Source organism: Amia ocellicauda, unplaced genomic scaffold (genome assembly GCF_036373705.1).
Source record: "Amia ocellicauda isolate fAmiCal2 unplaced genomic scaffold, fAmiCal2.hap1 HAP1_SCAFFOLD_47, whole genome shotgun sequence".
NCBI classification, from domain to species: domain Eukaryota; kingdom Metazoa; phylum Chordata; class Actinopteri; order Amiiformes; family Amiidae; genus Amia; species Amia ocellicauda.
In genome coordinates, this window is record NW_027102983.1 from 318,999 (window position 1) to 339,328 (window position 20,330).

Here is a 20,330-nt window from a genome sequence, read left to right on the forward strand (position 1 = left end):
CGCGCCGCAGACAGTCCCTGCTAACACGCCACGTTGTGGCAACATTGTGGCAACGTTGTGCGTTAGCTGGGGTGCCACACCAGACCGGAACTATATATTACAAAACGAACACATTGTCTTGATAAAACAGCTGTAATTGAGTGCCTGACACGCCAGTCAAGCGCAATCTTGAGAAGGTGTGCATTTCAGTAAGGATTTAAATTGACATGCAGTATGAAACTGAAAGGAGGTTGCATCACTATGATGCATAACATTGCATGTATTGTATTTTCAAGTGTGTGCATTCATCCTGTTGTCATTTTGTTTTGAAAGCAGAAGAATCATTCAACAGGTTGCTGAGACAAATGTAAACCAGTAAAACATATGAAGAGAAACAAACCTTGAATATAAGTTCAGTTGTTTAAACATTTGACAAACTATGGTGAGGGGGTAAGAAAACACACAAATCCAGCAGCTCCTGTATTTCAATACACCAGAACCCAATATTATTGGCGAGTCGGGTAGTCCATCATCACAGTTCGAGGGCAGGCATCATTTCAGTAATTTCATCCCGTTGCATTCACATCCGTGCCTTGAATGAGATTGAATGTGATCTTTGCTCTCAAGTATGTTCCCAAGTTTTACACTTTCGTGCTTTGCATGAATGGGAATGGAACCGTGTGTGTTGAATGAGGCTCCTTGTGAGCACTGAACTTTGTCCGGTGGAGTTCCTTTTTGTGTTGCTGTAATTGTGTCATTTCTCGATGAGAAAGATTAGGCAACATTTAGTCACTTCTAGCCATGATGCTCAATTTATTTACGAATGTACCCTAGTTACTAGGGACCGTTTACGTTGGAGAACAAGATCTATTGTATGCCTGTGTATTTGGGGAAGTCAAATCTGAAATAATGATGAAATTGCGTGTATCCAAAGTTAAAACTCGTGATTTGTCGCCCTCTGGTGTGTAAAAGATGCAAAAGCTTACAGCACCTGGTATTCCCAGGCGGTCTCCCATCCAAGTACTGACCAGGCCCGAGCCTGCTTGGCTTCCGAGATCGGACGAGATCGGGCGTATTCAGGCTAGTATGGCCGTAAGCCAGGGAGGCTGTCCCTGACGCTCTACTTAAAGGGAAGGCAATATCCGTTTCTGCCGTTCATACTTACAGTTGAACTGTCTCTCTACTCTAAAGCCCGGGACACACCAGCGCGCCGCAGACAGTCCCTGCTAACACGCCACGTTGTGGCAACATTGTGGCAACGTTGTGCGTTAGCTGGGGTGCCACACCAGACCGGAACTATATTTTACAAAACGAACACATTGTCTTGATAAAACAGCTGTAATTGAGTGCCTGACACGCCAGTCAAGCGCAATCTTGAGAAGGTGTGCATTTCAGTAAGGATTTCAATTGACATGCAGTATGAAACTGAAAGGAGGTTGCATCACTATGATGCATAACATTGCATGTATTGTATTTTCAAGTGTGTGCATTCATCCTGTTGTCATTTTGTTTTGAAAGCAGAAGAATCATTCAACAGGTTGCTGAGACAAATGTAAACCAGTAAAACATATGAAGAGAAACAAACCTTGAATATAAGTTCAGTTGTTTAAACATTTGACAAACTATGGTGAGGGGGTAAGAAATGACACAAATCCAGCAGCTCCTGTATTTCAATACACCAGAAGCCAATATTATTGGCGAGTCGGGTAGTCCATCATCACAGTTCGAGGGCAGGCATCATTTCAGTAATTTCATCCCGTTGCATTCACATCCGTGCCTTGAATGAGATTGAATGTGATCTTTGCTCTCAAGTATGTTCCCAAGTTTTACACTTTCGTGCTTTGCATGAATGGGAATGGAACCGTGTGTGTTGAATGAGGCTCCTTGTGAGCACTGAACTTTGTCCGGTGGAGTTCCTTTTTGTGTTGCTGTAATTGTGTAATTTCTCGATGAGAAAGATTAGGCAACATTTAGTCACTTCTAGCCATGATGCTCAATTTATTTACGAATGTACCCTAGTTACTAGGGACCGTTTACGTTGGAGAACAAGATCTATTGTATGCCTGTGTATTTGGGGAAGTCAAATCTGAAATAATGATGAAATTGCGAGTATCCAAAGTTAAAACTCGTGATTTGTCGCCCTCTGGTGTGTAAAAGATGCAAAAGCTTACAGCACCTGGTATTCCCAGGCGGTCTCCCATCCAAGTACTGACCAGGCCCGAGCCTGCTTAGCTTCCGAGATCGGACGAGATCGGGCGTATTCAGGCTAGTATGGCCGTAAGCCAGGGAGGCTGTCCCTGACGCTCTACTTAAAGGGAAGGCAATATCCGTTTCTGCCGCTCATACTTGCAGTTGAACTGTCTCTCTACTCTAAAGTCCGGGACACACCAGCGCGCCGCAGACAGTCCCTGCTAACACGAAACGTTGTGGCAACGTTGTGCGTTAGCTGGGGTGCCACACCAGACCGGAACTATATATTACAAAACGAACACATTGTCTTGATAAAACAGCTGTAATTGAGTGCCTGACACGCCAGTCAAGCGCAATCTTGAGAAGGTGTGCATTTCAGTAAGGATTTCAATTGACATGCAGTATGAAACTGAAAGGAGGTTGCATCACTATGATGCATAACATTGCATGTATTGTATTTTCAAGTGTGTGCATTCATCCTGTTGTCATTTTGTTTTGAAAGTAGAAGAATCATTTTTGCTGAGGTTGCTGAGACAAATGTAAACCAGTAAAACATATGAAGAGAAACAAACCTTGAATATAAGTTCAGTTGTTTAAACATTTGACAAACTATGGTGAGGGGGTAAGAAAACACACAAATCCAGCAGCTCCTGTATTTCAATACACCAGAACCCAATATTATTGGCGAGTCGGGTAGTCCATCATCACAGTTCGAGGGCAGGCATCATTTCAGTAATTTCATCCCGTTGCATTCACATCCGTGCCTTGAATGAGATTGAATGTGATCTTTGCTCTCAAGTATGTTCCCAAGTTTTACACTTTCGTGCTTTGCATGAATGGGAATGGAACCGTGTGTGTTGAATGAGGCTCCTTGTGAGCACTGAACTTTGTCCGGTGGAGTTCCTTTTTGTGTTGCTGTAATTGTGTCATTTCTCGATGAGAAAGATTAGGCAACATTTAGTCACTTCTAGCCATGATGCTCAATTTATTTATGAATGTACCCTAGTTACTAGGGACCGTTTACGTTGGAGAACAAGATCTATTGTATGCCTGTGTATTTGGGGAAGTCAAATCTGAAATAATGATGAAATTGCGTGTATCCAAAGTTAAAACTCGTGATTTGTCGCCCTCTGGTGTGTAAAAGATGCAAAAGCTTACAGCACCTGGTATTCCCAGGCGGTCTCCCATCCAAGTACTGACCAGGCCCGAGCCTGCTTAGCTTCCGAGATCGGACGAGATCGGGCGTATTCAGGCTAGTATGGCCGTAAGCCAGGGAGGCTGTCCCTGACGCTCTACTTAAAGGGAAGGCAATATCCGTTTCTGCCGTTCATACTTACAGTTGAACTGTCTCTCTACTCTAAAGCCCGGGACACACCAGCGCGCCGCAGACAGTCCCTGATAACACGCCACGTTGTGGCAACATTGTGGCAACGTTGTGCGTTAGCTGGGGTGCCACACCAGACCGGAACTATATATTACAAAACGAACACATTCTCTTGATAAAACAGCTGTAATTGAGTGCCTGACACGCCAGTCAAGCGCAATCTTGAGAAGGTGTGCATTTCAGTAAGGATTTCAATTGACATGCAGTATGAAACTGAAAGGAGGTTGCATCACTATGATGCATTACATTGCATGTATTGTATTTTCAAGTGTGTGCATTCATCCTGTTGTCATTTTGTTTTGAAAGCAGAAGAATCATTCAACAGGTTGCTGAGACAAATGTAAACCAGTAAAACATATGAAGAGAAACAAACCTTGAATATAAGTTCAGTTGTTTAAACATTTGACAAACTATGGTGAGGGGGTAAGAAAACACACAAATCCAGCAGCTCCTGTATTTCAATACACCAGAACCCAATATTATTGGCGAGTCGGGTAGTCCATCATCACAGTTCGAGGGCAGGCATCATTTCAGTAATTTCATCCCGTTGCATTCACATCCGTGCCTTGAATGAGATTGAATGTGATCTTTGCTCTCAAGTATGTTCCCAAGTTTTACACTTTCGTGCTTTGCATGAATGGGAATGGAACCGTGTGTGTTGAATGAGGCTCCTTGTGAGCACTGAACTCTGTCCGGTGGAGTTCCTTTTTGTGTTGCTGTAATTGTGTCATTTCTCGATGAGAAAGATTAGGCAACATTTAGTCACTTCTAGCCATGATGCTCAATTTATTTACGAATGTACCCTAGTTACTAGGGACCGTTTACGTTGGAGAACAAGATCTATTGTATGCCTGTGTATTTGGGGAAGTCAAATCTGAAATAATGATGAAATTGCGTGTATCCAAAGTTAAAACTCGTGATTTGTCGCCTTCTGGTGTGTAAAAGATGCAAAAGCTTACAGCACCTGGTTTTCCCAGGTGGTCTCCCATCCAAGTACTGACCAGGCCCGAGCCTGCTTAGCTTCCGAGATCGGACGAGATCGGGCGTATTCAGGCTAGTATGGCCGTAAGCCAGGGAGGCTGTCCCTGACGCTCTACTTAAAGGGAAGGCAATATCCGTTTCTGCCGCTCATACTTGCAGTTGAACTGTCTCTCTACTCTAAAGTCCGGGACACACCAGCGCGCCGCAGACAGTCCCTGCTAACACGAAACGTTGTGGCAACGTTGTACGTTAGCTGGGGTGCCACACCAGACCGGAACTATATATTACAAAACGAACACATTGTCTTGATAAAACAGCTGTAATTGAGTGCCTGACACGCCAGTCAAGCGCAATCTTGAGAAGGTGTGCATTTCAGTAAGGATTTCAATTGACATGCAGTATGAAACTGAAAGGAGGTTGCATCACTATGATGCATAACATTGCATGTATTGTATTTTCAAGTGTGTGCATTCATCCTGTTGTCATTTTGTTTTGAAAGCAGAAGAATCATTCAACAGGTTGCTGAGACAAATGTAAACCAGTAAAACATATGAAGAGAAACAAACCTTGAATATAAGTTCAGTTGTTTAAACATTTGACAAACTATGGTGAGGGGGTAAGAAAACACACAAATCCAGCAGCTCCTGTATTTCAATACACCAGAACCCAATATTATTGGCGAGTCGGGTAGTCCATCATCACAGTTCGAGGGCAGGCATCATTTCAGTAATTTCATCCCGTTGCATTCACATCCGTGCCTTGAATGAGATTGAATGTGATCTTTGCTCTCAAGTATGTTCCCAAGTTTTACACTTTCGTGCTTTGCATGAATGGGAATGGAACCGTGTGTGTTGAATGAGGCTCCTTGTGAGCACTGAACTTTGTCCGGTGGAGTTCCTTTTTGTGTTGCTGTAATTGTGTAATTTCTCGATGAGAAAGATTAGGCAACATTTAGTCACTTCTAGCCATGATGCTCAATTTATTTACGAATGTACCCTAGTTACTAGGGACCGTTTACGTTGGAGAACAAGATCTATTGTATGCCTGTGTATTTGGGGAAGTCAAATCTGAAATAATGATGAAATTGCGTGTATCCAAAGTTAAAACTCGTGATTTGTCGCCCTCTGGTGTGTAAAAGATGCAAAAGCTTACAGCACCTGGTATTCCCAGGCGGTCTCCCATCCAAGTACTGACCAGGCCCGAGCCTGCTTAGCTTCCGAGATCGGACGAGATCGGGCGTATTCAGGCTAGTATGGCCGTAAGCCAGGGAGGCTGTCCCTGACGCTCTACTTAAAGGGAAGGCAATATCCGTTTCTGCCGCTCATACTTGCAGTTGAACTGTCTCTCTACTCTAAAGTCCGGGACACACCAGCGCGCCGCAGACAGTCCCTGCTAACACGAAACGTTGTGGCAACGTTGTGCGTTAGCTGGGGTGCCACACCAGACCGGAACTATATATTACAAAACGAACACATTGTCTTGATAAAACAGCTGTAATTGAGTGCCTGACACGCCAGTCAAGCGCAATCTTGAGAAGGTGTGCATTTCAGTAAGGATTTCAATTGACATGCAGTATGAAACTGAAAGGAGGTTGCATCACTATGATGCATAACATTGCATGTATTGTATTTTCAAGTGTGTGCATTCATCCTGTTGTCATTTTGTTTTGAAAGTAGAAGAATCATTTTTGCTGAGGTTGCTGAGACAAATGTAAACCAGTAAAACATATGAAGAGAAACAAACCTTGAATATAAGTTCAGTTGTTTAAACATTTGACAAACTATGGTGAGGGGGTAAGAAAACACACAAATCCAGCAGCTCCTGTATTTCAATACACCAGAACCCAATATTATTGGCGAGTCGGGTAGTCCATCATCACAGTTCGAGGGCAGGCATCATTTCAGTAATTTCATCCCGTTGCATTCACATCCGTGCCTTGAATGAGATTGAATGTGATCTTTGCTCTCAAGTATGTTCCCAAGTTTTACACTTTCGTGCTTTGCATGAATGGGAATGGAACCGTGTGTGTTGAATGAGGCTCCTTGTGAGCACTGAACTTTGTCCGGTGGAGTTCCTTTTTGTGTTGCTGTAATTGTGTAATTTCTCGATGAGAAAGATTAGGCAACATTTAGTCACTTCTAGCCATGATGCTCAATTTATTTACGAATGTACCCTAGTTACTAGGGACCGTTTACGTTGGAGAACAAGATCTATTGTATGCCTGTGTATTTGGGGAAGTCAAATCTGAAATAATGATGAAATTGCGTGTATCCAAAGTTAAAACTCGTGATTTGTCGCCCTCTGGTGTGTAAAAGATGCAAAAGCTTACAGCACCTGGTATTCCCAGGCAGTCTCCCATCCAAGTACTGACCAGGCCCGAGCCTGCTTAGCTTCCGAGATCGGACGAGATCGGGCGTATTCAGGCTAGTATGGCCGTAAGCCAGGGAGGCTGTCCCTGACGCTCTACTTAAAGGGAAGGCAATATCCGTTTCTGCCGCTCATACTTGCAGTTGAACTGTCTCTCTACTCTAAAGTCCGGGACACACCAGCGCGCCGCAGACAGTCCCTGCTAACACGAAACGTTGTGGCAACGTTGTGCGTTAGCTGGGGTGCCACACCAGACCGGAACTATATATTACAAAACGAACACATTGTCTTGATAAAACAGCTGTAATTGAGTGCCTGACACGCCAGTCAAGCGCAATCTTGAGAAGGTGTGCATTTCAGTAAGGATTTCAATTGACATGCAGTATGAAACTGAAAGGAGGTTGCATCACTATGATGCATAACATTGCATGTATTGTATTTTCAAGTGTGTGCATTCATCCTGTTGTCATTTTGTTTTGAAAGTAGAAGAATCATTTTTGCTGAGGTTGCTGAGACAAATGTAAACCAGTAAAACATATGAAGAGAAACAAACCTTGAATATAAGTTCAGTTGTTTAAACATTTGACAAACTATGGTGAGGGGGTAAGAAAACACACAAATCCAGCAGCTCCTGTATTTCAATACACCAGAACCCAATATTATTGGCGAGTCGGGTAGTCCATCATCACAGTTCGAGGGCAGGCATCATTTCAGTAATTTCATCCCGTTGCATTCACATCCGTGCCTTGAATAAGATTGAATGTGATCTTTGCTCTCAAGTATGTTCCCAAGTTTTACACTTTCGTGCTTTGCATGAATGGGAATGGAACCGTGTGTGTTGAATGAGGCTCCTTGTGAGCACTGAACTTTGTCCGGTGGAGTTCCTTTTTGTGTTGCTGTAATTGTGTCATTTCTCGATGAGAAAGATTAGGCAACATTTAGTCACTTCTAGCCATGATGCTCAATTTATTTATGAATGTACCCTAGTTACTAGGGACCGTTTACGTTGGAGAACAAGATCTATTGTATGCCTGTGTATTTGGGGAAGTCAAATCTGAAATAATGATGAAATTGCGTGTATCCAAAGTTAAAACTCGTGATTTGTCGCCCTCTGGTGTGTAAAAGATGGAAAAGCTTACAGCACCTGGTATTCCCAGGCGGTCTCCCATCCAAGTACTGACCAGGCCCGAGCCTGCTTAGCTTCCGAGATCGGACGAGATCGGGCGTATTCAGGCTAGTATGGCCGTAAGCCAGAAAGGCTGTCCCTGACGCTCTACTTAAAGGGAAGGCAATATCCGTTTCTGCCGTTCATACTTACAGTTGAACTGTCTCTCTACTCTAAAGCCCGGGACACAGCAGCGCGCCGCAGATAGTCCCTGCTAACACGCCACGTTGTGGCAACATTGTGGCAACGTTGTGCGTTAGCTGGGGTGCCACACCAGACCGGAACTATATATTACAAAACGAACACATTGTCTTGATAAAACAGCTGTAATTGAGTGCCTGACACGCCAGTCAAGCGCAATCTTGAGAAGGTGTGCATTTCAGTAAGGATTTCAATTGACATGCAGTATGAAACTGAAAGGAGGTTGCATCACTATGATGCATAACATTGCATGTATTGTATTTTCAAGTGTGTGCATTCATCCTGTTGTCATTTTGTTTTGAAAGCAGAAGAATCATTCAACAGGTTGCTGAGACAAATGTAAACCAGTAAAACATATGAAGAGAAACAAACCTTGAATATAAGTTCAGTTGTTTAAACATTTGACAAACTATGGTGAGGGGGTAAGAAAACACACAAATCCAGCAGCTCCTGTATTTCAATACACCAGAACCCAATATTATTGGCGAGTCGGGTAGTCCATCATCACAGTTCGAGGGCAGGCATCATTTCAGTAATTTCATCCCGTTGCATTCACATCCGTGCCTTGAATGAGATTGAATGTGATCTTTGCTTTCAAGTATTGTCCCAAGTTTTACACTTTCGTGCTTTGCATGAATGGGAATGGAACCGTGTGTGTTGAATGAGGCTCCTTGTGAGCACTGAACTTTGTCCGGTGGAGTTCCTTTTTGTGTTGCTGTAATTGTGTCATTTCTCGATGAGAAAGATTAGGCAACATTTAGTCACTTCTAGCCATGATGCTCAATTTATTTACGAATGTACACTAGTTACTAGGGACCGTTTACGTTGGAGAACAAGATCTATTGTATGCCTGTGTATTTGGGGAAGTCAAATCTGAAATAATGATGAAATTGCGTGTATCCAAAGTTAAAACTCGTGATTTGTCGCCCTCTGGTGTGTAAAAGATGCAAAAGCTTACAGCACCTGGTATTCCCAGGCGGTCTCCCATCCAAGTACTGACCAGGCCCGAGCCTGCTTAGCTTCCGAGATCGGATGAGATCGGGCGTATTCAGGCTAGTATGGCCGTAAGCCAGAGAGGCTGTCCCTGACGCTCTACTTAAAGGGAAGGCAATATCCGTTTCTGCCGCTCATACTTGCAATTGAACTGTCTCTCTACTCTAAAGTCCGGGACACACCAGCGCGCCGCAGACAGTCCCTGCTAACACGAGACGTTGTGGCAACGTTGTGCGTTAGCTGGGGTGCCACACCAGACCGGAACTATATATTACAAAACGAACACATTGTCTTGATAAAACAGCTGTAATTGAGTGCCTGACACGCCAGTCAAGCGCAATCTTGAGAAGGTGTGCATTTCAGTAAGGATTTCAATTGACATGCAGTATGAAACTGAAAGGAGGTTGCATCACTATGATGCATAACATTGCATGTATTGTATTTTCAAGTGTGTGCATTCATCCTGTTGTCATTTTGTTTTGAAAGCAGAAGAATCATTCAACAGGTTGCTGAGACAAATGTAAACCAGTAAAACATATGAAGAGAAACAAACCTTGAATATAAGTTCAGTTGTTTAAACATTTGACAAACTATGGTGAGGGGGTAAGAAAACACACAAATCCAGCAGCTCCTGTATTTCAATACACCAGAACCCAATATTATTGGCGAGTCGGGTAGTCCATCATCACAGTTCGAGGGCAGGCATCATTTCAGTAATTTCATCCCGTTGCATTCACATCCGTGCCTTGAATGAGATTGAATGTGATCTTTGCTTTCAAGTATTGTCCCAAGTTTTACACTTTCGTGCTTTGCATGAATGGGAATGGAACCGTGTGTGTTGAATGAGGCTCCTTGTGAGCACTGAACTTTGTCCGGTGGAGTTCCTTTTTGTGTTGCTGTAATTGTGTCATTTCTCGATGAGAAAGATTAGGCAACATTTAGTCACTTCTAGCCATGATGCTCAATTTATTTACGAATGTACACTAGTTACTAGGGACCGTTTACGTTGGAGAACAAGATCTATTGTATGCCTGTGTATTTGGGGAAGTCAAATCTGAAATAATGATGAAATTGCGTGTATCCAAAGTTAAAACTCGTGATTTGTCGCCCTCTGGTGTGTAAAAGATGCAAAAGCTTACAGCACCTGGTATTCCCAGGCGGTCTCCCATCCAAGTACTGACCAGGCCCGAGCCTGCTTAGCTTCCGAGATCGGATGAGATCGGGCGTATTCAGGCTAGTATGGCCGTAAGCCAGAGAGGCTGTCCCTGACGCTCTACTTAAAGGGAAGGCAATATCCGTTTCTGCCGCTCATACTTGCAATTGAACTGTCTCTCTACTCTAAAGTCCGGGACACACCAGCGCGCCGCAGACAGTCCCTGCTAACACGAAACGTTGTGGCAACGTTGTGCGTTAGCTGGGGTGCCACACCAGACCGGAACTATATATTACAAAACGAACACATTGTCTTGATAAAACAGCTGTAATTGAGTGCCTGACACGCCAGTCAAGCGCAATCTTGAGAAGGTGTGCATTTCAGTAAGGATTTCAATTGACATGCAGTATGAAACTGAAAGGAGGTTGCATCACTATGATGCATAACATTGCATGTATTGTATTTTCAAGTGTGTGCATTCATCCTGTTGTCATTTTGTTTTGAAAGCAGAAGAATCATTCAACAGGTTGCTGAGACAAATGTAAACCAGTAAAACATATGAAGAGAAACAAACCTTGAATATAAGTTCAGTTGTTTAAACATTTGACAAACTATGGTGAGGGGGTAAGAAAACACACAAATCCAGCAGCTCCTGTACTTCAATACACCAGAACCCAATATTATTGGCGAGTCGGGTAGTCCATCATCACAGTTCGAGGGCAGGCATAATTTCAGTAATTTCATCCCGTTGCATTCACATCCGTGCCTTGAATGAGATTGAATGTGATCTTTGCTCTCAAGTATGTTCCCAAGTTTTACACTTTCGTGCTTTGCATGAATGGGAATGGAACCGTATGTGTTGAATGAAGCTCCTTGTGAGCACTGAACTTTGTCCGGTGGAGTTCCTTTTTGTGTTGCTGTAATTGTGTCATTTCTCGATGAGAAAGATTAGGCAACATTTAGTCACTTCTAGCCATGATGCTCAATTTATTTACGAATGTACCCTAGTTACTAGGGACCGTTTACGTTGGAGAACAAGATCTATTGTATGCCTGTGTATTTGGGGAAGTCAAATCTGAAATAATGATGAAATTGCGTGTATCCAAAGTTAAAACTCGTGATTTGTCGCCCTCTGGTGTGTAAAAGATGCAAAAGCTTACAGCACCTGGTATTTCCAGGCAGTCTCCCATCCAAGTACTGACCAGGCCCAAGCCTGCTTAGCTTCCGAGATCGGACGAGATCGGGCGTATTCAGGCTAGTATGGCCGTAAGCCAGGGAGGCTGTCCCTGACGCTCTACTTAAAGGGAAGGCAATATCCGTTTCTGCCGTTCATACTTACAGTTGAACTGTCTCTCTACTCTAAAGCCCGGGACACACCAGCGCGCCGCAGACAGTCCCTGCTAACACGCCACGTTGTGGCAACATTGTGGCAACGTTGTGCGTTAGCTGGGGTGCCACACCAGACCGGAACTATATATTACAAAACGAACACATTGTCTTGATAAAACAGCTGTAATTGAGTGCCTGACACGCCAGTCAAGCGCAATCTTGAGAAGGTGTGCATTTCAGTAAGGATTTAAATTGACATGCAGTATGAAACTGAAAGGAGGTTGCATCACTATGATGCATAACATTGCATGTATTGTATTTTCAAGTGTGTGCATTCATCCTGTTGTCATTTTGTTTTGAAAGCAGAAGAATCATTCAACAGGTTGCTGAGACAAATGTAAACCAGTAAAACATATGAAGAGAAACAAACCTTGAATATAAGTTCAGTTGTTTAAACATTTGACAAACTATGGTGAGGGGGTAAGAAAACACACAAATCCAGCAGCTCCTGTATTTCAATACACCAGAACCCAATATTATTGGCGAGTCGGGTAGTCCATCATCACAGTTCGAGGGCAGGCATCATTTCAGTAATTTCATCTTGTTGCATTCACATCCGTGCCTTGAATGAGATTGAATGTGATCTTTGCTCTCAAGTATGTTCCCAAGTTTTACACTTTCGTGCTTTGCATGAATGGGAATGGAACCGTGTGTGTTGAATGAGGCTCCTTGTGAGCACTGAACTTTGTCCGGTGGAGTTCCTTTTTGTGTTGCTGTAATTCTGTCATTTCTCGATGAGAAAGATTAGGCAACATTTAGTCACTTCTAGCCATGATGCTCAATTTATTTATGAATGTACCCTAGTTACTAGGGACCGTTTACATTGGAGAACAAGATCTATTGTATGCCTGTGTATTTGGGGAAGTCAAATCTGAAATAATGATGAAATTGCGTGTATCCAAAGTTAAAACTCGTGATATGTCGCCCTCTGGTGTGTAAAAGATGCAAAAGCTTACAGCACCTGGTATTCCCAGGCGGTCTCCCATCCAAGTACTGACCAGGCCCGAGCCTGCTTAGCTTCCGAGATCGGACGAGATCGGGCGTATTCAGGCTAGTATGGCCGTAAGCTAGGAATGCTGTCCCTGACGCTCTACTTAAAGGGAAGGCAATATCCGTTTCTGCCGTTCATACTTACAGTTGAACTGTCTCTCTACTCTAAAGCCCGGGACACACCAGCGCGCCGCAGACAGTCCCTGCTAACACGCCACGTTGTGGCAACATTGTGGCAACGTTGTGCGTTAGCTGGGGTGCCACACCAGACCGGAACTATATATTACAAAACGAACACATTGTCTTGATAAAACAGCTGTAATTGAGTGCCTGACACGCCAGTCAAGCGCAATCTTGAGAAGGTGTGCATTTCAGTAAGGATTTCAATTGACATGCAGTATGAAACTGAAAGGAGGTTGCATCACTATGATGCATAACATTGCATGTATTGTTTTTACAAGTGTGTGCATTCATCCTGTTGTCATTTTGTTTTGAAAGCAGAAGAATCATTCAACAGGTTGCTGAGACAAATGTAAACCAGTAAAACATATGAAGAGAAACAAACCTTGAATATAAGTTCAGTTGTTTAAACATTTGACAAACTATGGTGAGGGGGTAAGAAAACACACAAATCCAGCAGCTCCTGTATTTCAATACACCAGAACCCAATATTATTGGCGAGTCGGGTAGTCCATCATCACAGTTCGAGGGCAGGCATCATTTCAGTAATTTCATCCCGTTGCATTCACATCCGTGCCTTGAATGAGATTGAATGTGATCTTTGCTCTCAAGTATGTTCCCAAGTTTTACACTTTCGTGCTTTGCATGAATGGGAATGGAACCGTGTGTGTTGAATGAGGCTCCTTGTGAGCACTGAACTTTGTCCGGTGGAGTTCCTTTTTGTGTTGCTGTAATTGTGTCATTTCTCGATGAGAAAGATTAGGCAACATTTAGTCACTTCTAGCCATGATGCTCAATTTATTTACGAATGTACCCTAGTTACTAGGGACCGTTTACATTGGAGAACAAGATCTATTGTATGCCTGTGTATTTGGGGAAGTCAAATCTGAAATAATGATGAAATTGCGTGTATCCAAAGTTAAAACTCGTGATTTGTCGCCCTCTGGTGTGTAAAAGATGCAAAAGCTTACAGCACCTGGTATTCCCAGGCGGTCTCCCATCCAAGTACTGACCAGGCCCGAGCCTGCTTAGTTTCCGAGATCGGACGAGATCGGGCGTATTCAGGCTAGTATGGCCGTAAGCCAGGGAGGCTGTCCCTGACGCTCTACTTAAAGGGAAGGCAATATCCGTTTCTGCCGCTCATACTTACAGTTGAACTGTCTCTCTACTCTAAAGTCCGGGACACACCAGCACGCCGCAGACAGTCCCTGCTAACACGAAACGTTGTGGCAACGTTGTGCGTTAGCTGGGGTGCCACACCAGACCTATGTATTACAAAACGAACACATTGTCTTGATAAAACAGCTGTAATTGAGTGCCTGACACGCCATTCAAGCGCAATCTTGAGAAGGTGTGCATTTCAGTAAGGATTTCAATTGACATGCAGTATGAAACTGAAAGGAGGTTGCATCACTATGATGCATAACATTGCATGTATTGTATTTTCAAGTGTGTGCATTCATCCTGTTGTCATTTTGTTTTGAAAGCAGAAGAATCATTCAACAGGTTGCTGAGACAAATGTAAACCAGTAAAACATATGAAGAGAAACAAACCTTGAATATAAGTTCAGTTGTTTAAACATTTGACAAACTATGGTGAGGGGGTAAGAAATGACACAAATCCAGCAGCTCCTGTATTTCAATACACCAGAAGCCAATATTATTGGCGAGTCGGGTAGTCCATCATCACAGTTCGAGGGCAGGCATCATTTCAGTAATTTCATCCCGTTGCATTCACATCCGTGCCTTGAATGAGATTGAATGTGATCTTTGCTCTCAAGTATGTTCCCAAGTTTTACACTTTCGTGCTTTGCATGAATGGGAATGGAACCGTGTGTGTTGAATGAGGCTCCTTGTGAGCACTGAACTTTGTCCGGTGGAGTTCCTTTTTGTGTTGCTGTAATTGTGTCATTTCTCGATGAGAAAGATTAGGCAACATTTAGTCACTTCTAGCCATGATGCTCAATTTATTTACGAATGTACCCTAGTTACTAGGGACCGTTTACGTTGGAGAACAAGATCTATTGTATGCCTGTGTATTTGGGGAAGTCAAATCTGAAATAATGATGAAATTGCGTGTATCCAAAGTTAAAACTCGTGATTTGTCGCCCTCTGGTGTGCAAAAGCTTACAGCACCTGGTATTCCCAGGCGGTCTCCCATTCAAGTACTGACCAGGCCCGAGCCTGCTTAGCTTCCGAGATCGGACGAGACCGGGCGTATTCAGGCTAGTATGGCCGTAAGCCAGGGAGGCTGTCCCTGACGCTCTACTTAAAGGGAAGGCAATATCCGTTTCTGCCGCTCATACTTGCAGTTGAACTGTCTCTCTACTCTAAAGTCCGGGACACACCAGCGCGCCGTAGACAGTCCCTGCTAACACGAAACGTTGTGGCAACGTTGTGCGTTAGCTGGGGTGCCACACCAGACCGGAACTATATTTTACAAAACGAACACATTGTCTTGATAAAACAGCTGTAATTGAGTGCCTGACACGCCAGTCAAGCGCAATCTTGAGAAGGTGTGCATTTCAGTAAGGATTTCAATTGACATGCAGTATGAAACTGAAAGGAGGTTGCATCACTATGATGCATAACATTGCATGTATTGTATTTTCATGTGTGTGCATTCATCCTGTTGTCATTTTAATTTGAAAGCAGAAGAATCATTCAACAGGTTGCTGAGACAAATTTAACCAGTAAAACATATGAAGAGAAACAAACCTTGAATATAAGTTCAGTTGTTTAAACATTTGACAAACTATGGTGAGGGGGTAAGAAAACACACAAATCCAGCAGCTCCTGTATTTCAATACACCAAAACCCAATATTATTGGCGAGTCGGGCAGTCCATCATCACAGTTCGAGGGCAGGCATCATTTCAGTAATTTCATCCCGTTGCATTCACATCCGTGCCTTGAATGAGATTGAATGTGATCTTTACTCTCAAGTATATTTCCAAGTTTTACACTTTCATGCTTTGCATGAATGGGAATGGAACCGTGTGTGTTGAATGAAGCTCCTTGTGAGCACTGAACTTTGTCCAGTGGAGTTCCTTTTTGTGTTGCTGTAATTGTGTCATTTCTTGATGAGAAAGATTAGGCAACATTTAGTCACTTCTAGCCATGATGCTCAATTTATTTACGAATGTACGCTAGTTACTAGGGACCGTTTACGTTGGAGAACAAGATCTATTGTATGCCTGTGTATTTGGGGAAGTAAAATCTGAAATAATGATGAAATTGCGTGTATCCAAAGTTAAAACTCGTGATTTGTCGCCCTCTGGTGTGTAAAAGATGCAAAAGCTTACAGCACCTGGTATTCCCAGGCAGTCTCCCATCCAAGTACTAACCAGGCCAGAGCCTGCTTAGCTTCTGAGATCGGACGAGATCGGGCGTATTCAGGCTAGTATGGCCGTAAGCCAGAGAGGCTGTCCCTGACGCACTACTTAAAGGGAAGGCAATATCCGTTTCTGCCGCTCATACTTGCAGTTGAACTGTCTCTCTACTCTAAAGTCCGGGACACACCGGCGAAGAAAAGACAGTCCCTGCTAACACGCCACGTTGTGGCAACGTTGTGGCAACGTTGTGCGTTAGCTGGGGTGCCACACCAGACCGGAACTATATTTTACAAAACGAACACATTGTCTTGATAAAACAGCTGTAATTGAGTGCCTGACACGCCAGTCAAGCGCAATCTTGAGAAGGTGTACATTTCAGTAAGGATTTCAATTGACATGCAGTATGAAACTGAAAGGAGGTTGCATCACTATGATGCATAACATTGCATGTATTGTATTTTCAAGTGTGTGCATTCATCCTGTTGTCATTTTGTTTTGAAAGCAGAAGAATCATTCAACAGGTTGCTGAGACAAATGTAAACCAGTAAAACATATGAAGAGAAACAAACCTTGAATATAAGTTCAGTTGTTTAAACATTTGACAAACTATGGTGAGGGGGTAAGAAAACACACAAATCCAGCAGCTCCTGTACTTCAATACACCAGAAGCCAATATTATTGGTGAGTCGGGTAGTCCATCATCACAGTTCGAGGGCAGGCATCATTTCAGTAATTTCATCCCGTTGCATTCACATCCGTGCCTTGAATGAGATTGAATGTGATCTTTGCTCTCAAGTATGTTCCCAAGTTTTACACTTTCGTGCTTTGCATGAATGGGAATGGAACCGTGTGTGTTGAATGAGGCTCCTTGTGAGCACTGAACTTTGTCCGGTGGAGTTCCTTTTTGTGTTGCTGTAATTGTGTCATTTCTTGATGAGAAAGATTAGGCAACATTTAGTCACTTCTAGCCATGATGCTCAATTTATTTACGAATGTACCCTAGTTACTAGGGACCGTTTACGTTGGAGAACAAGATCTATTGTATGCCTGTGTATTTGGGGAAGTAAAATCTGAAATAATGATGAAATTGTGTGTATCCAAAGTTAAAACTCGTGATTTGTCGCCCTCTGGTGTGTAAAAGGTGCAAAAGCTTACAGCACCTGGTATTCCCAGGCGGTCCCCCATCCAAGTACCGACCAGGCCCGAGCCTGCTTGGTTTCCGAGATCGGACGAGATCGGGCGTATTCAGGCTAGTATGGCCGTAAGCCAGGGAGGCTGTCCCTGATGCTCTACTTAAAGGGAAGGCAATATCCGTTTCTGCCGTTCATACTTACAGTTGAACTGTCTCTCTACTCTAAAGCCCGGGACACAGCAGCGCGCCGCAGACAGTCCCTGCTAACACGCCATGTTGTGGCAACGTTGTGCGTTAGCTGGGGTGCCACACCAGACCGGAACTATATTTTACAAAAAAAAACACATTGTCTTGATAAAACAGCTGTAATTGAGTGCCTGACACGCCAGTCAAGCGCAATCTTGAGAAGGTGTGCATTTCAGTAAGGATTTCAATTGACATGCAGTATGAAACTGAAAGGAGGTTGCATCACTATGATGCATAACATTGCATGTATTGTATTTTCAAGTGTGTGCATTCATCCTGTTGTCATTTTGTTTTGAAAGCAGAAGAATCATTCAACAGGTTGCTGAGACAAATGTAAACCAGTAAAACATATGAAGAGAAACAAACCTTGAATATAAGTTCAGTTGTTTAAACATTTGACAAACTATGGTGAGGGGGTAATAAAACACACAAATCCAGCAGCTCCTGTATTTCAATACACCAGAACCCAATATTATTGGCGAGTCGGGTAGTCCATCATCACAGCTCGAGGGCAGGCATCATTTCAGTAATTTCATCCCGTTGCATTCACATCCGTGCCTTGAATGAGATTGAATGTGATCTTTGCTCTCAAGTATGTTCCCAAGTTTTACACTTTCGTGCTTTGCATGAATGGGAATGGAACCGTGTGTGTTGAATGAGGCTCCTTGTGAGCACTGAACTTTGTCCGGTGGAGTTCCTTTTTGTGTTGCTGTAATTGTGTCATTACTCGATGAGAAAGATTAGGCAACATTTAGTCACTTCTAGCCATGATGCTCAATTTATTTACGAATGTACCCTAGTTACTAGGGACCGTTTACGTTGGAGAACAAGATCTATTGTATGCCTGTGTATTTGGGGAAGTAAAATCTGAAATAATGATGAAATTGTGTGTATCCAAAGTTAAAACTCGTGATTTGTCGCCCTCTGGTGTGAAAAAGGTGCAGAAGCTTACAGCACCTGGTATTCCCAGGCGGTCTCCCATCCAAGTACTGACCAGACCCGAGCCTGCTTGGCTTCCGAGATCGGACGAGATCGGGCGTATTCAGGCTAGTATGGCCGTAAGCCAGGGAGGCTGTCCCTGACGCTCTACTTAAAGGGAAGGCAATATCCGTTTCTGCCGTTCATACTTACAGTTGAACTGTCTCTCTACTCTAAAGCCCGGGACACACCAGCGCGCTGCAGACAGTCCCTGCTAACACGCCACGTTGTGGCAACGTTGTGGCAACGTTGTGCGTTAGCTGGGGTGCCACACCAGACCGGAACTATATTTTACAAAACGAACACATTGTCTTGATAAAACAGCTGTAATTGAGTGCCTGACTTGCCAGTCAAGCGCAATCTTGAGATGGTGTGCATTTCAGTAAGGATTTCAATTGACATGCAGTATGAAACTGAAAGGAGGTTGCATCACTATGATGCATAACATTGCATGTATTGTATTTTCAAGTGTGTGCATTCATCCTGTTGTCATTTTGTTATGAAAGCACAAGAATCATTCAACAGGTTGCTGAGACAAATGTAAACCAGTAAAACATATGAAGAGAAACAAACCTTGAATATAAGTTCAGTTGTTTAAACAATTGACAAACTATGGTGAGGGGGTAAGAAAACACACAAATCCAGCAGCTCCTGTATTTCAATACACCGGAACCCAATATTATTGGCGAGTCGGGTAGTCCATCATCACAGTTCGAGGGCAGGCATCATTTCAGTAATTTCATCCCGTTGCATTCACATCCGTGCCTTGAATGAGATTGAATGTGATCTTTGCTCTCAAGTATGTTCCCAAGTTTTACACTTTTGTGCTTTGCATGAATGGGAATGGAACCGTGTGTGTTGAATGAGGCTCCTTGTGAGCACTGAACTTTGTCCGGTGGAGTTCCTTTTTGTGTTGCTGTAATTGTGTCATTTCTCGATGAGAAAGATTAGGCAACATTTAGTCACTTCTAGCCATGATGCTCAATTTATTTACGAATGTACCCTAGTTACTAGGGACCGTTTACGTTGGAGAACAAGATCTATTGTATGCCTGTGTATTTGGGGAAGTCAAATCTGAAATAATGATGAAATTGTGTGTATCAAAAGTTAAGACTCGTGATTTGTCGCCCTCTGGTGTGTAAAAGGTGCAAAAGCTTACAGCACCTGGTATTTCCAGGCGGTCTACCATCCAAGTACTGACCAGGCCCGAGCCTGCTTGGCTTCCGAGATCGGACGAGATCGGGCGTATTCAGGCTAGTATGGCTGTAAGCCAGGGAGGCTGTCCCTGACGCTCTACTTAAAGGGAAGGCAATATCCGTTTCTGCCGTTCATACTTACAGTTGAACTGTCTCTCTACTCTAAAGCCCGGGACACACCAGCGCGCCGCAGACAGTCCCTGCTAACACGCCACGTTGTGGCAACATTGTGGCAACGTTGTGCGTTAGCTGGGGTGCCACACCAGACCGGAACTATATATTACAAAACGAACACATTGTCTTGATAAAACAGCTGTAATTGAGTGCCTGACACGCCAGTCAAGCGCAATCTTGAGAAGGTGTGCATTTCAGTAAGGATTTCAATTGACATGCAGTATGAAACTGAAAGGAGGTTGCATCACTATGATGCATAACATTGCATGTATTGTATTTTCAAGTGTGTGCATTCATC

At 43.4% G+C, this 20,330-nt stretch overlaps 17 non-coding genes across 17 annotated transcripts; all 17 read right to left on the bottom strand.

Annotated features, from left to right (window-relative positions):
• Nucleotides 1–958: 958 nt before the first annotated feature.
• LOC136737179 (5S ribosomal RNA) lies at nucleotides 959–1,077 on the bottom strand. Its single transcript, XR_010812148.1, has one exon. It is a non-coding gene; the product is annotated as a 5S ribosomal RNA (ribosomal RNA).
• A 1,066-nt stretch (nucleotides 1,078–2,143) lies between these two features.
• Nucleotides 2,144–2,262, bottom strand: LOC136736949 (5S ribosomal RNA). The gene has a single exon (XR_010811928.1). It is a non-coding gene; the product is annotated as a 5S ribosomal RNA (ribosomal RNA).
• Nucleotides 2,263–3,320: 1,058 nt separating this feature from the next.
• LOC136736950 (5S ribosomal RNA) lies at nucleotides 3,321–3,439 on the bottom strand. Its single transcript, XR_010811929.1, has one exon. It is a non-coding gene; the product is annotated as a 5S ribosomal RNA (ribosomal RNA).
• A 1,066-nt stretch (nucleotides 3,440–4,505) lies between these two features.
• On the bottom strand, nucleotides 4,506–4,624 carry LOC136737080 (5S ribosomal RNA). The gene has a single exon (XR_010812053.1). It is a non-coding gene; the product is annotated as a 5S ribosomal RNA (ribosomal RNA).
• A 1,055-nt stretch (nucleotides 4,625–5,679) lies between these two features.
• On the bottom strand, nucleotides 5,680–5,798 carry LOC136736951 (5S ribosomal RNA). The gene has a single exon (XR_010811930.1). It is a non-coding gene; the product is annotated as a 5S ribosomal RNA (ribosomal RNA).
• A 1,058-nt stretch (nucleotides 5,799–6,856) lies between these two features.
• Nucleotides 6,857–6,975, bottom strand: LOC136737255 (5S ribosomal RNA). Its single transcript, XR_010812221.1, has one exon. It is a non-coding gene; the product is annotated as a 5S ribosomal RNA (ribosomal RNA).
• Nucleotides 6,976–8,033: 1,058 nt separating this feature from the next.
• LOC136736952 (5S ribosomal RNA) lies at nucleotides 8,034–8,152 on the bottom strand. Its single transcript, XR_010811931.1, has one exon. It is a non-coding gene; the product is annotated as a 5S ribosomal RNA (ribosomal RNA).
• Nucleotides 8,153–9,218: 1,066 nt separating this feature from the next.
• LOC136736959 (5S ribosomal RNA) lies at nucleotides 9,219–9,337 on the bottom strand. The gene has a single exon (XR_010811938.1). It is a non-coding gene; the product is annotated as a 5S ribosomal RNA (ribosomal RNA).
• Nucleotides 9,338–10,392: 1,055 nt separating this feature from the next.
• Nucleotides 10,393–10,511, bottom strand: LOC136736971 (5S ribosomal RNA). The gene has a single exon (XR_010811949.1). It is a non-coding gene; the product is annotated as a 5S ribosomal RNA (ribosomal RNA).
• A 1,055-nt stretch (nucleotides 10,512–11,566) lies between these two features.
• LOC136736645 (5S ribosomal RNA) lies at nucleotides 11,567–11,685 on the bottom strand. The gene has a single exon (XR_010811705.1). It is a non-coding gene; the product is annotated as a 5S ribosomal RNA (ribosomal RNA).
• A 1,066-nt stretch (nucleotides 11,686–12,751) lies between these two features.
• LOC136736953 (5S ribosomal RNA) lies at nucleotides 12,752–12,870 on the bottom strand. Its single transcript, XR_010811932.1, has one exon. It is a non-coding gene; the product is annotated as a 5S ribosomal RNA (ribosomal RNA).
• A 1,066-nt stretch (nucleotides 12,871–13,936) lies between these two features.
• On the bottom strand, nucleotides 13,937–14,055 carry LOC136737333 (5S ribosomal RNA). The gene has a single exon (XR_010812296.1). It is a non-coding gene; the product is annotated as a 5S ribosomal RNA (ribosomal RNA).
• Nucleotides 14,056–15,096: 1,041 nt separating this feature from the next.
• Nucleotides 15,097–15,215, bottom strand: LOC136737356 (5S ribosomal RNA). The gene has a single exon (XR_010812318.1). It is a non-coding gene; the product is annotated as a 5S ribosomal RNA (ribosomal RNA).
• A 1,054-nt stretch (nucleotides 15,216–16,269) lies between these two features.
• LOC136736709 (5S ribosomal RNA) lies at nucleotides 16,270–16,388 on the bottom strand. The gene has a single exon (XR_010811766.1). It is a non-coding gene; the product is annotated as a 5S ribosomal RNA (ribosomal RNA).
• Nucleotides 16,389–17,454: 1,066 nt separating this feature from the next.
• Nucleotides 17,455–17,573, bottom strand: LOC136736774 (5S ribosomal RNA). Its single transcript, XR_010811828.1, has one exon. It is a non-coding gene; the product is annotated as a 5S ribosomal RNA (ribosomal RNA).
• A 1,056-nt stretch (nucleotides 17,574–18,629) lies between these two features.
• LOC136737421 (5S ribosomal RNA) lies at nucleotides 18,630–18,748 on the bottom strand. Its single transcript, XR_010812382.1, has one exon. It is a non-coding gene; the product is annotated as a 5S ribosomal RNA (ribosomal RNA).
• A 1,066-nt stretch (nucleotides 18,749–19,814) lies between these two features.
• Nucleotides 19,815–19,933, bottom strand: LOC136736763 (5S ribosomal RNA). Its single transcript, XR_010811817.1, has one exon. It is a non-coding gene; the product is annotated as a 5S ribosomal RNA (ribosomal RNA).
• Between the last annotated feature and the right edge of the window lie 397 nt (nucleotides 19,934–20,330).